Consider the following 14,076-nt stretch of genomic DNA (forward strand, 5'->3'; position numbering starts at 1 on the left):
CCTCTTTTCGTTGTAAAAGGACTCTGATAACTGTAATAATCCAAGGTTTTTATAATGAATTTTCTTAGGCTGTTTCCGAAGTGTACATGGTGGAAAGTTATGTAATGTCACAACTCTACGTCATGATTTGACAATCCGTTTAACACAGGATAGACAGGAGTCTCTTTAACTACTGATGGTTGAATGGTACCTAGAGTAATTCGCATCACCCGTAGGGAAGTTTATGACTGACGCCAAATTGTAAGTCGCTAAAAGTACTTCTAAATTACTTTTCATGACAGATTCCTTCAAGAAATTTACTATAAATTGCCAAAAATTAATAATCCCTTCCTGAAAGAGAACACTATAATTCATCAGTATTTTTCATGAAAATTTTACTTTTGCACAGTAGAGATCTGTAACAATGACAGATACCACATTTCTCAATAGTAAGTTACAAACACATGCTTCTATATCTTGCTGCACCCTAGAATGATATTCGGAGCGGATGTGATATGATCTTAAACTTTTTCCCGGTCGGCGGCAGCTTTAGAGTTGAAGCCAAGGCAAGCTAACACGCAATATCTAGATTGGAGTGGAAACAGGGAACATCAGCCGATATCGCATATTGCATGGGTACACAAACGAGTTTGCCGCCACACCACCGGAGCTAGAGTACCAAAGTGCCGATGGAGCAGGACGTCAAAGAGTGACCTGATATCATGAAGCCAGTGCATATAGGCCACATCCGGTCAATTTTGCCGCAAGATAAGGTTATTGGCATGGACTGTCTGATATAAATAGTCTGACTTCCGAAGCCCGGTTTTCGGTTTCCAGCTAAGCAGCCCCGAAGTGGGACCTGTGACGCTCCATCAGCCGTCCACCTAGATGTCTTCATCTACATCTACATCTACGTGATTAATCTGTTATTCACAATAAAGTGCCTGGCACACGGTTCAATGAACTACCTTCAGGCTGTCTCTCTACCGTTCCCCTCTCGAACGGTGCGCGGGAAAATCGAGCACTTAAATTTTTCTGTGCGAGCCCTGATTTCTCTGATTTTATCGTGATGATCAGTGCTCCGTATGTAGGAGGGTGCCAACAGAATGTTTTCACAATCGAAGGAGACAACTGGTGATTGAAATTTCATGAGAAGATCCCGTCGCAACGAAAAACGCCTTTGTTTTAATGATTGCCACTTCAGTTCACTATGTCTGTGGCACTATCTCCCATATTTCGTGATAATACAAAACTAGCTGCCCTTCATTGAACTTTCTCTATGTAATCCGTCAGTCCCACCTGATGAGGATCCCACACCGCACAGCAATACGCCAAGTTAGGTGTAAGCAATCTCTTTAGTAGACCTGTTGCATCTTCTAATGTTCTGCCGATGGCCTTTGGTTTTCTCTACCAACAACATTAAATTAATAGTTTATTCCGATTGTCAAGTTAACCTCTACCCATACTGTTGTGGACTGGCAAGACAGCCAATCCACTATGACAGGAAGCCGAAAGGCACACGTTTGAGCTCACGCAGGCTGGCGTGAGGTATGTTTTACAGCATCAATAGTAACTGGTAATGGCGCTTTGCTAGGTCGTAGCAAATGACGTAGCTGAAGGCTAAGCTAACTATCGTCTCGGCAAATGAGAGTGTAATTTGTCAGTGAACCATCGCTAGCAAAGTCGGCTGTCTAACTGGTGCGAGTGCTAGGAAGTCTCTCTAGACCTGCCGTGTGGCGGCGCTCGGTCTGCAATCACTGATAGTGGCGACACGCGGGTCCGACGTATACTAACAGACCGCGGCCGATTTAAAGGCTACCACCTAGCAAGTGTGGTGTCTGGCGGTGACACCACACATACTATTTCGCAGGAAGTATCTACTTCAATTTCACTACAAGGTAAACTCCACCACCCACTGAATTAAATCTATCCTTTCTGAACATTGTTAGGTCGTTTGAAAAAAATTCTGCTGAACTTATTTCCGGCTTTAGCCAGCTTTCTGCACCTATAACTATTTGGGTTTCAGTGATTTCTATTAGGGCTTGGAGATCTTGTTCTTTCCGAACACAGCTACGACAATTTACAGCTACAATACCGATTGTTGCTAAAACTTCCTTGTTATGTTTTACCTGGCCACTTTTAAAGGGACACCCTATCTGTGGCTTCCTTAGACCCTCTAACCTGCAAAACCACCCAGTCCCTTCCACACAATCCCTGCTACCTGTGAAGCCCGCTTCCTGTGTGTAGTGGACTACTGACGTATTAAGCGGAACCCAGAAACCCGATGGTGCAAGTCAAGGAATCTGCAGCCTGCAGGCTCACAGATCTCCCTGAGCCTCTGATTCAAACCCTCCACTCGGCTCTCCACGACCACAGTCGGTTCTATCGATGATGCTGCAGATGGTGAGCTCCATCTTAACCCCGCAAGCAAGATGGGCAGGCTTTACCATTTCTGCTAGCTGCCCGAAACCAGAGAGTATCTCCTCCGATCCAAAGTGACACAGGTCATTAGTACCGACATGAGGCACCACCTCAGTTGGCTGCACTCTGTACTCTTCATGGCTTCTGGAAGTATCATCCCAGTATGCACACAGAGTGAACACTGGCTTCCTTCCCCTCCTTGGCAGCCGTGTTTCTAAGGGGCCTCATTACACCTTGGAGTCCCCAACTACCAGCAAACCTACCTTCTGTGAATGCCCAGACCTTGTGGCTGAGGAGCGTCCCCTGGAACAGGATGGACGACTGCATCTGGCTTTGAGACTTCCTCAGCCACAGATAACGCCCGATACCTGTTAGTCAAATGAACTGGAGAGGCACTATGATCAGCCCCTTGGAAAGTCTTTCGCTGCCTGCCTGACTTTGCAATGATCTTCCTCTCGACCATTGGTGAAGGGTCAAAACCAGTGCAGGCAGTACCCGGGGCAGCCACAGCAGTGTACCGATCGGGGGGGGGGACTTTTGGGATATGCTCGATGTCCTTTGTATCTCTGCGTCTGGCGCCACACAGTGATGCCCCTTGGCAGCAGCCTCAAGCTGTGTGACAGAAGACAACACCGCCTGGAGCTGCGAGGGAAGGTCACCTACTCAGCTCACATCTGCACTCAACTATCACAGTTTCTATCCGTTACTGAAGTCGCTCCTGTTTGCAGTTCGTAAAAATATGTAAGAAACGAATGGTGAACTCTGCTTTTTAGCAGCAGGAACTGGAGGTGCTCTCTCACTGATGGTCTAACCGACACGTCAATCTATGATGCAACAGCCAGCCAAATCTGAAGAAATTGGCCATCTTTGCCTTCGCTGATGAGAAGACTTCAGGCCCCTTGGAGGCCTATCAGATTGTACCTGGTGAGCTGTTGAACTGCCATAATCCCAGAATAGCCCAGTAGCTGCCACCCCTCACTAAGCATCTGCGAACACTTATGCCGCTGGCTATTCTCTCATTGAGACATGACGATCTCAACGAGAGCGTCATGGTAACATGCTAGCTGTGCTGCTGGCCAACAGGACACGTGAGGCAGTGCATCCGGGCAATAACCGTCTGTAATGTAGCTGTCCGCTGTGTATGCAGTGCTGTCACCGTAGCAGCCGAAACTGCTGGTCGTGCAGGCGTCGTTTCATGCCGGCGTGGCTACCACTTTTGAACTCACCCGGCTACTGGCAGCAGCGAAAGGAGACAACTTTGTACCAGTAAGTAATAATCATGTATTAACAATATCTTACTAGCGGCTTCTGGCGTTCAACAGATCCTCACCACGGCACCCCAATCCATGCCACTGTGGCAGTCACAGAAGCCACAGCTCTCGCCCTCTATAATCCTGATCTATACAGAACCGGCCTAAATTAAAATAGTAGTGAAATATTTATCACACGTATACAAATGATCATTCAGATCTACATGAGCACGGTTCTTATGACTTCAACCATAGAAAATTTGGCTTTGAAAAATCTACTTTGAAGACTTCATTGGTCATACAATATCGTTTGCATAAGGGCCAGAGGTGGACCAACGCATTACTGACTGGCTCAATTTGTGAAGCCTGATCCTTTCAATAAATGAACCAATTTTTCTGAAACTTTAATTGTAATCACATTTACTAATTTCCATCCCACTCATATCATTCATTCATAATGTGTATTTTTCTTTTTGTCGTAGAATGCATGATTTTACAGCATCCACATAGCAGTACACTTATTGTTGTCTTGGGACATGTGCTCCAGTAGCATAGAACACCACTGTAGTTGGTGCCCGAAGCATGGATTTGTAAGTGCCTCGGCATTGTGAACCAGGCACAAACAACATGGGCAAATCCGGCTGCCGTTGCTCCAAGCAGAGGCGCCCACTTCACCAGCAGGTCGTGTCCACTTCGCTAATACGAGGTGCGGCCATTGTGAGACTACTTCTATTTGTAATGTCACATGGCCACAAGCACATCGTGCTGTATCCATTTGCTGACATTGTATTTAGGGTGTCACACTTCCACAGCACGGACAGTTGCAAGCCAATCCTCCATCCTGGACACCATCGCCTTCAGAGTTTTTCTATGAGCTACCAGCAGTTTCTATTGGTTATGAACTGTAGATTAAAATTGAAGAAACTGCAAAAAGGTGGGAATTTAAGGAGATGGGACCTGGATAAACTGAAAGAACCAGAGGTGGTACAGAGTTTCAGGGAGAGCATAAGGGAACAATTGACAGGAATGGGGGAAAGAAATACAGTAGAAGAAGAATGGGTAGCTCTGAGGAATGAAATAGTGAAGGCAGCAGAGGATCAAGTAGGTAAAAAGACGAGCGCTAGTAGAAATCCTTGGGTAACAGAAGAGATACTGAATTTAATTGATGAAAGGAGAAAATACAAAAATGCAGTAAGTGAAGCAGGCAAAAAGGAATACTAAAGTCTCAAAAATGAGATCGACAGGAAGTGTAAAATGGCTAAGCACTGATGGCTAGAGGACAAACGTAAGGATGTAGAGGCTTATCTCACGAGTGGTAAGATAAGAGAACCACTTGCATGAATATCAAGAGCTCAGATGGAAACCCAGTTCTAAACAAAGGAGGGAAAGCAGAAAGGTGGAAGGAGTATATAAAAGGTCTATACAGGGGCGATGTTCTTGAGGAAAATATTAGGGAAATGGAAGAGGTTGTAGATGAAGATGAAATGGGAGATATGATACTGCGTGAAGAGTTTGACAGAGCACTGAAAGACCTAAGTCGAAACAACGCCCCGGGCTAGACAACATCAAAATTTACCCGTTATAAGAACGAAATGTGCAATCACCATCACATATTCTTCACTGGGCACTACGACTGTAAAGACAGATCTGTACACTTTAAGCGCATGCGTGACTTTAAATGTTTCTTACAGATTCACTTTCACAAAGTCATTTTTTGTTGTTGTTATTTCTTCTTCTTAATGGAGAGTCTCTTCCTATCCCTCTCCCTTATTCAACTTTCTGTGGTTTGATGCTCCTGTCTGTGAATCCACAAGCCGTGTCGTATTTCTTGTCGGTGAGAGGTGCGGTTAGCCTGTCAGTGGTTGCCTAGAATGGTCTGCGCGCGCAAACCTATCCATGTGGGCTAGAAGCTGAGAAGTATCCTGTGTTTAAACATAGTTTGCAATTTTCTGGAATTATTTTCCAATCCTCACATTACTGGATTCCATGCGACTTTATTCCCCATAAGTTATCTGAGAAATTCGGAAATTCTTCTTCCTGCTTAAGTGCCTTGTCCTCCAAAACTCTGGCCACAGTTAACATGAGATGGTGTTTTGTCATTCTTTTCTGACCGACGATTCTGTGCTCAGTCCAGATCACTGACTTAGTTCTTCAGCCAGGGCAACCCTGTACCTCCTGGGCTACGTCTGCCTTCAGTCTTTCCTTGAAGCTTTAGTTGCAAAGTGTTGTATTTCACGCATTACATGGCCAAATTGTTAGACTTTTCTTCTCAACACGGCATTGAGAGTTTGTAGATGTTTGCTCATATGACGCCTTATTGCCACATTTGTGAGTCTATCTGTCCACGGCATCCGTAATATCCTTCGATACGCCCAGATTTGAAATGCGTCCAGTTTGTTACCTACTACTGCGGTAAATGTCCATGATTCAACTTCATAGAGTAGGGTACTGAACACGTAGTATCGAAGCAATCGAGCAGGAAGCTTTATCATCACGGTGACTCAGTGCTCCCATTTTCTGGAAAGAACTTATGGCATTTTCAATTTATTTAGAGAAGTCCGAGTTATCATTGGTCTGACAGTCAAAATATTTACATGATGAAACTCTTTAGATATTATCATTACTAGACGCGAGGGTGCCCTGTTTGCTGCAGAAGCCTTGAACTTATTCTTAGTTCGAATATAATAAATTTTCTTGAGATTGAGAAGCTTATGTCCACGAATCAGTATGATTTTAGAAGGTATCGCTCGTGTGAAACTGAGCTTGCCCTTTTTCTCACATGATATACTGAGAACTATGGATGAAGTGAAACAAGCTGATGCCATATTTCTAGATTTCCGGAAAGCATATGACATGGTGCCTCATTGCAGACTATTAACGAAAATAGGAGCATATAGAATAAGTTCACAGATATGCAAGTGGCTCGAAGACTTCTTAAGTAATAGAACCCAGTATGTTGTCCTCGATGGTGAGTGTTCACCAGAGACAAGGATATCGTCAGGAGTGCCCCAGGAAAGTGTGACAGGACCACTGCTGTTCTCGATTTGGCGGACAGGGTAGGCAGCAGGCTGAGGTTGTTTGCTGATGATGCCGTGGTGAACGGTAAGGTCTCGAAGTTGAGTGACTGTAGGAAGACGCAAGACGACTCAGAGAAAATTTCCGGTTGGTGAGATGGATGGCAGCTAGCCGTAAATGTGAAGAACGTAATTTAATGCACATGAGTACGAAGATCAACCCTGTAACGTTCGGATACAGTATTACTAGTGGCCTGCTTGCCAGAGTCAAGTCTTTTAAATACTTGGGCGTAGCGTTGCAAAGCGATATGAGACGGAACGAGCACGTGAGAACTGTGGTAGGGAAGGCGAGTGGTCGATTTCTGCTTATTTGCAGAATTTTAGGAAAGAGTGGTTCACTTGTAAAGGACACCGCATGTAGGACGGTGGTGCGACCTGCTCTTGACAGCTGCTCGTGTGTTTGGAATCCGTACCATGTCGGATTGAAGGAAGACATGGCAATTCAGAGACAGGCTACTACATTCGTTACCGGTAGGTTCGAACAGCACATAAGTGTTACGGAGTTGCTTCAGGAACTCAAATGGGAATCCCTGGAGGGAAGGCAACGTTCTTTTCGAGAAATACTATTGAGAAAACGTAGAGAACCGGCAATTTAAGCTGACTGTCGAACGATTCTGCTGCCGCCAACATAAATTGCGCGTAAGGACCACGAAGTTAAGATGCGAGAAAATAGGGCTCATACATAGGCATATAGACAGTCGTTTTTCCCTCGATCTACTTACGAATGGAACATGAAAGAAAATTACCAATAGTGATACAGGATACCCTCCGCCATGCACCGTACGGCGGCTTGCGGAGTACCTGTGTAGGTGTAGATGTAGATATAGATCTCTGATTATGCTGACAATCATCCATCTTGTCTTCTTGACGTTTAAATGCAACTCTATTCAGTAACAGTGTTTACTAGTTGCATGTCCTGCAGGTCATTCAGCCTGGTTGCAACTAAGACAGTGCCATTAGCGTATCTGATGTCATTGACGATAACCTCATTAACAACCACTCTTTGATGATTTGCATCAAAAGTTCGTTGGAAAATTGTTTCAGAGTAGATGTAGAGAAATAAAAGGGACAGAATGTCGCCCTTGCATAACGGACACTTCTTCTCAGAATTAACCTCAGACAGGCACACCGCCGGCCGGTGTGGCCGAGCGGCTCTAGGCGCTTGAGCCTGGAACCACGCGACCGCTACGGTTGCAGGTTCGAATCCTGCCTCGGGCATGGATGTGTGTGATGTCCTTCGGTTAGTTAGGTTTAAGTAGTTCTAAGTTCTAGGAGAATGATGACCTCAAGTGTTAAGTCCCATAGTGCTCAGAGCCATTTGAACCATTTGGATGCGGTACAGATTTCCAGTCAGTCAGATGTCACAGCCATCCAGATGTTGTTCATCTAAGACATACATCAGCTTGTCATGGTGGCAAGTGCCATAGGTTTGTTCATAATCGATGAAAGAAGCTACATCAGCATCACAACATCGTTGAATTAATACCTGAGGACTAAGTAACGCCTCCCGAACCCTGACAACATTCCCGAATTCAAAGAGAGTCTCCAATTCTCTTCTTAGATGGACAATTAATACATGCAAAAATACAGGGTATCCCAGGAGAAACATTCAGTATTCAGGGATATGACAGGTACGATCATTGATGTAAAAAGCATGGTATGGACGTAGGTCCTATTCCATGCCGTTTCCGAGCCAGAACACATTTAATGTTAATTGTTATTTATTTTCTATATTTTAAAGTTTCCCACTCTACTTTTAAAGTCTGTGTGAGTGTATCTAGCTAGGAACATTTAAATGATAACGGATAACGACTTTACATAGGATAGTATGGATGTGTCACACGAATTTCTTTATGATAGAATTGTCTATAAATTTTCTGTAAATTTAATCAGACTAAGAGAGAGAACAACTTCCTGTCGATGAGAGCCTAAAATGTGGCTCCTCTTTATCAGTCCCTGATACTCTCAGGGAAGGTAGGTGGACAAGCATACTGATATGGGACTGATGAAATTAAAAGACAGGTCTATAACAGACTTGAATTTATTAGCATTTATGACCAGCACATATAATTCGCTTGCCTTTTGGGGTGCGCAACTCTGAATAATACAGTGGAAGATTAAATTCGCCCTACGGTGCTACTAAAATTAATTGAATAAATGTGTACGTGATTTCATGGGCAACAAATATATGGAAATCTGAGGATTATAGGATTATCTTATTTCATAATCACAAGTCGACACTCATGTTCCCCGGTTTCCATAACACTATGGGAGGAAATGTTCTAAACACAGGAGGAGGAATCGCAAACGCGCTAGCAGGAAACTGACACCACGAGAATAGATAAATTGTATACAGGGAGAAACACTACGAGTAGTATCACGTAACTGGGCGTACTCCAAATCAGTAACAAACCAACGAAGACTCGTCTTATTCAACACCACGTGGTGATCGTTACAGCTTGCACAAAAATAATCTTAACGGCAGTTCCTGTCCAGGTACGACGCTGCACTACAGACAAAGAACAAACCCCCCAAAATACTTAATTTTAACGTCTCACCAAGGCCGCATCTCACTTTGTTGTGGACAGCAGCTTAATTTAGTCTACACTTTTTATACTGAATCATTACATATTTTACTCCCCATCATTGTGTGGTAGGGAGACACATTCTTATCATCTAAACACTTGCCGTCCCGTCGTAGTGATCACCAGATAATGAATATTGATGCCAAGAGAACGCAACGTAATATCAAATACTGCTGGTGCATCTCAATATTCCATAGGTTGACTCACAAACCACCCAACAGAGATGTACCCGCTTCTTACAGACTACACCCGTGATGGTAGTAAACCACCAATCTTATAAATTCCATCCTGGATTATCTTTATCATAATATCCTATTAAATCAACACAGGCTTTCCTAAATTATTAATTAAACTGAAACTTATAAAATAGCTCTAAAGTAGGATCGGAACCCACATGGGTCAACGGTCGGCCCTACACAAAGTGAGTCCATAAGTCCGTCTGAAATTTACTTAAAATAACTCAATGATAGAAATCGAACATGAATACGTAAATAAAATCACCGATCCCATTACTAGCAATATAATCTAGGTATTTATGACCCCTTTGTAAAGTGAAGGTACGCAAGTTAAACAGAGCACCAAGAGCACTGTGACCTCCCTTCCTGTATGTCCTCTATCAGCCTCGCTTCCCGAAAGGGAAGGGCGGAAATTCTTACCTGGTACCAAGCACGGAGTACATCACCTGTTCCTGCAAAGTCTCAGATTTCCCCTGCAGTTGTTAAGCTACTAAATTGGTAGCACAACCCACCGCCTTTCCATTCTGCCTGAGAAGGAGCGATCTTTATATTGTTGCTGTATGTTGTATGTCAACCGTGGACCTAGAAACGGGCGGAGAGGCTCCGTCCCCGCCAGTGCCGCAATGGTTCACAATCCCACGACGACCACCGCAGTCCACTTCACCCCTCCGCCGCCCCACACCGAACCCAGGGTTACTGTACGGCTCGACCCCCGGTGGACCCCCCCCCCCCCCCCTTCCCAGGGAACGTCTCACATCAGACGTGTGTAACCCCTATGTTTGCGTAGTAGAGTAATGGTGGTGTACGCGTACGTGGAGAACTTGTTTGCGCAGCAATCACCGACATGGTGTAGCAGAGGCAAAATGAGGGGAACCAGCCCGCATTCGCCGATGCAGTTGGAAAACCTCCTAAAAACCATTCACAAACAGGCCGACTCACCGGACCTCGACACAAGTCCGCTGGGCGGATTCGTGCCGGGGACCAGGTGCTCTTTCCCGCTCCGGAAAGCCGTGCGTTAGACCGCACGGCCAACCGGGCGGGCTGATCTTTATATGAGTTAGACTTCTGCAATTACTCCATGTCCATGCCAGGAGGTGAAAAGATAATGTAAGGGGACGAATCTCCAGCATAGTTGAAGAAATAACACAACATTTGCATTCTTCCTTATCCGAGGCTCTAAGTTTTCAGTAATAAATGAAAGAAAACACAGTTATGAGAGATATTCAACGCCACTGATGGCTGTAAGTTATATTGTTATACAAATTAAACGAGATATGAGACGATAAAGCCTATAGTTTAAATGAGAGCAGCTGTAATTGACCCGTTTCATACTGTATAACACATTGTCACCTTTACACATTTACGCATGTACAACACACGTATTTTTAACACATTCATGTATAAGCATTGTCCTACAAGTCACACTACCGCTGCTGTACCGTTCACAATAAACTTTCGAATATGTCACCGTCAACTTAAATGCTTTTGAGCGCTTTTGGTACAATTTGTACATGTTGTGTTGGTGTCTGAGAGCCTTTGCATATTCCCTGATGAAGGGGGTAGCGCCTATGATGTGACCAAGCAGTTCATCTCGCATATTCGGCTTTCGTTTCTTAAAATCAGACTTCTTCCAACCCCGGAAACAAAAGGCTAGTGGCGTATGGTCTGCTGATCTCGGCGGCCAGTTGATTGTACTACCAAGACTAGTCCAGCGACTAGGGTAAAAGCGGTTGAAATACACTATGTGATCAAAAGTATCCGGATACCTGGTTGAAAATGACTTACAAGTTCGTGGCGCCCTCCATCGGTAATGCTGGAATTCAATATGGTGGTGACCCACATTTAGCCTTGATGATAGCTTCCACTCTCGCAGGCATACGTTCAATCAGGTGCTGGGAGGTTTCTTGGGAAATGACAGCCCATTCTTCATGGACTGCTGCACCGAGGGAACATATCGATGTCTGTCGGTGAGGCCAGGAACGAAGCCGGCGTTCCAAAACGTCCGAAAGGTGTTCTATAGGATTCAGACCAGGACTCTGTACAGGCCAGTCCATTGCAGGGATGTTATTGCCGTGTAACCACTCCGCCACAGGTCGTGCATTATGAGCAGGTGGTCGATCGTGTTGAACGATGCAATCGCCATCCCCGAATTGCTCTTCAACAGCGGGAGGCAATAAGGCGCTTAAAACCTCAATGTAGGCCAGTGCTGTGATAAGTGCCACCCAAAACAACTTGGGGTGCAACCGCCCCCCCCCCCCCCCCCCCGCATGAAAACCACGACCACACCGTAACACCACCGCCTCCGAATTTTATGTTTGGCACTACACACGCTGATAGATAACGTTCACCGGGCATTCGCCATACCCACACCCTGCCATCGGATCGCCACGTTGTGTACCGTGACTCATCACTCCACACATCGTTTCTCCACTGTTCAATCGTCCAATGTTTACGCTCCTTACACCAAGCGAGGCGTCCTTTGGCATTTGCCGGTGTGATGTGTGGCTTATGAGCAGCCACTCGACAATTAAATCCAAGTTTTCTCACCTCCCGCCTACGTATCATAATACTTGGGTGGATCCTGAAGCAGTCTGGAATTCCTGTGTGATGGTCTGGATAGATGTCTGCCTAATGCACAGTACGATCCTCTTCGAACGTCGGCGGTCTCTGTCAGTCAACAGACGAAGTCAGACTGTAAGCTTCTGTGCTGTATGAGTCCCTTCACGTTTCCACTTCTCTATCACATCGTAAACAGTGGACCTAGGAATGTTTAGGAGTATGAAAATCTCGCGCACAGACGTATGACAGAAGTGGCACCCAATCACCTGACCGCGTTCGAAAGTTCCGCCTGTACCACCTACTGCCAGGTAGTCCATACCAGCGGCCTCAGTAGTCATTAGACATCGTGACAAGTACCTTTACCTCTAATCCAAATAAATACAGTTTCATTAACAGATATCTTACGTCTATTACGTGTATACAAGGAAAAAGGTGAGGGTGACATATATGATGATTTGCCGAAATCTTTATTTGCATTTTCAGTAACATGATATGTGCGGTAGGCTATAACGTCTCGGTCTACGAAACTTTCCAATCCTGATACATTAGGTACGCCTGTACCACCTCGTACAACAGCGACAGTACAGGCGTACCTAATGTATCAGGATTGGAAAGTTTCGTAGACCGAGACGTTATAGCCTACCGCACATATCATGTTACTGAAAATGCAAATACAGATTTCGGCAAATCATCATATATGTCACCCTCACCTTTTTCCTTGTATACACGTAATAGACGTAAGATATCTGTTAATGAAACTGTATTTATTTGGATTAGAGGTAAAGGTACTTGTCACGATGTCTAATGACTACTGAGGCCGCTGGTATGGACTACCTGGCAGTAGGTGGCAGCACGACGCACCTAACATGAACAACGTATGTTTTTGGGAGTGTCCGGATACTTTTGATCACATAGTGTATTCCCTCACGCGTCTGGCGAAATGTACATTAAATGTTTTTGTCTCGAAAGCCATTCGGGATAGGTCATATGTCCGTATGAAATGAGCGTTACTGTCATATTCCTGGGTACTGACTATTCCCCTGGGACACCCTGCATAAACACTTTTACTAAAATAGTGATTGAGTGAGTGTCGTAACACACACACTACCGCCTCCCCCCCCCCCCCCCCCCCACACACACACACACCTCCCTGCTCACTGAGGAACTGTTTCTGGAAATAAATCTTTTTTACACCATTGCATTGCAACCTCACTGTAATTCGATAATGTAAGACATAACAGTTGTGAAATTTGAGCCATACCCTGGTACGGGAGGGAAAGCCGTCTAACCAATATGAAGTAGTCTCCGCTAAAGCATACTCTTACTCTCTGCCGGGAAGGACTTGGCAACGCGTGGCGGTGTACGTACAAGAACGTCTTTGTCGATGCAGCGGCGAGTGCGAGTGGTTTCACTGCGAGCGGCGGCGTCCAGTGAAACGCGACACGGCGGGCTGCCCTCGCCGACCGATCGCGAATTGCCCATACAGGGCAGGCGCGCCGCGAAAGCGAGCGCCGGCTTCCTTCCGGGTGCGTGAGGCGGCCGCGCGTGCGCAAGGCACACGCCGCCGACCTCGGGCAGCCCCTCTGCCGCCTGCCACATTTTCGCAATCCGCTCTGCTCGAAGACCGCACCTAACAGGCACAGCACGCCGTGGCGAAGCAGTTAAACACTTTGGGCTCGAATTCAGTGAACCGGGTTCCGGCACCTCTTCTGGCAATTAAGGTTTCTCACATGACATCCTAACATGCGAGGCAATACTGACCCTACGACTTATCTTAGAAGCTAGATTAAGGAAAGGCAAATCTACGTTTCTAGCATTTGTAGAGAAAGCTTTTGACATTGTTGACTGGAATACTCTCTTTCAAATTCTGAAGGTGGCAGGGGTAAAATACAGGGAGCGACAGCCTATTTACAATTTGTACAGAAACCAGATAGCAGTTATAAGAGTCGAGGGACATGAAAGGTATTCAGTG

Source organism: Schistocerca piceifrons, chromosome 4, assembly GCF_021461385.2.
Source record: "Schistocerca piceifrons isolate TAMUIC-IGC-003096 chromosome 4, iqSchPice1.1, whole genome shotgun sequence".
NCBI lineage: Eukaryota > Metazoa > Arthropoda > Insecta > Orthoptera > Acrididae > Schistocerca > Schistocerca piceifrons.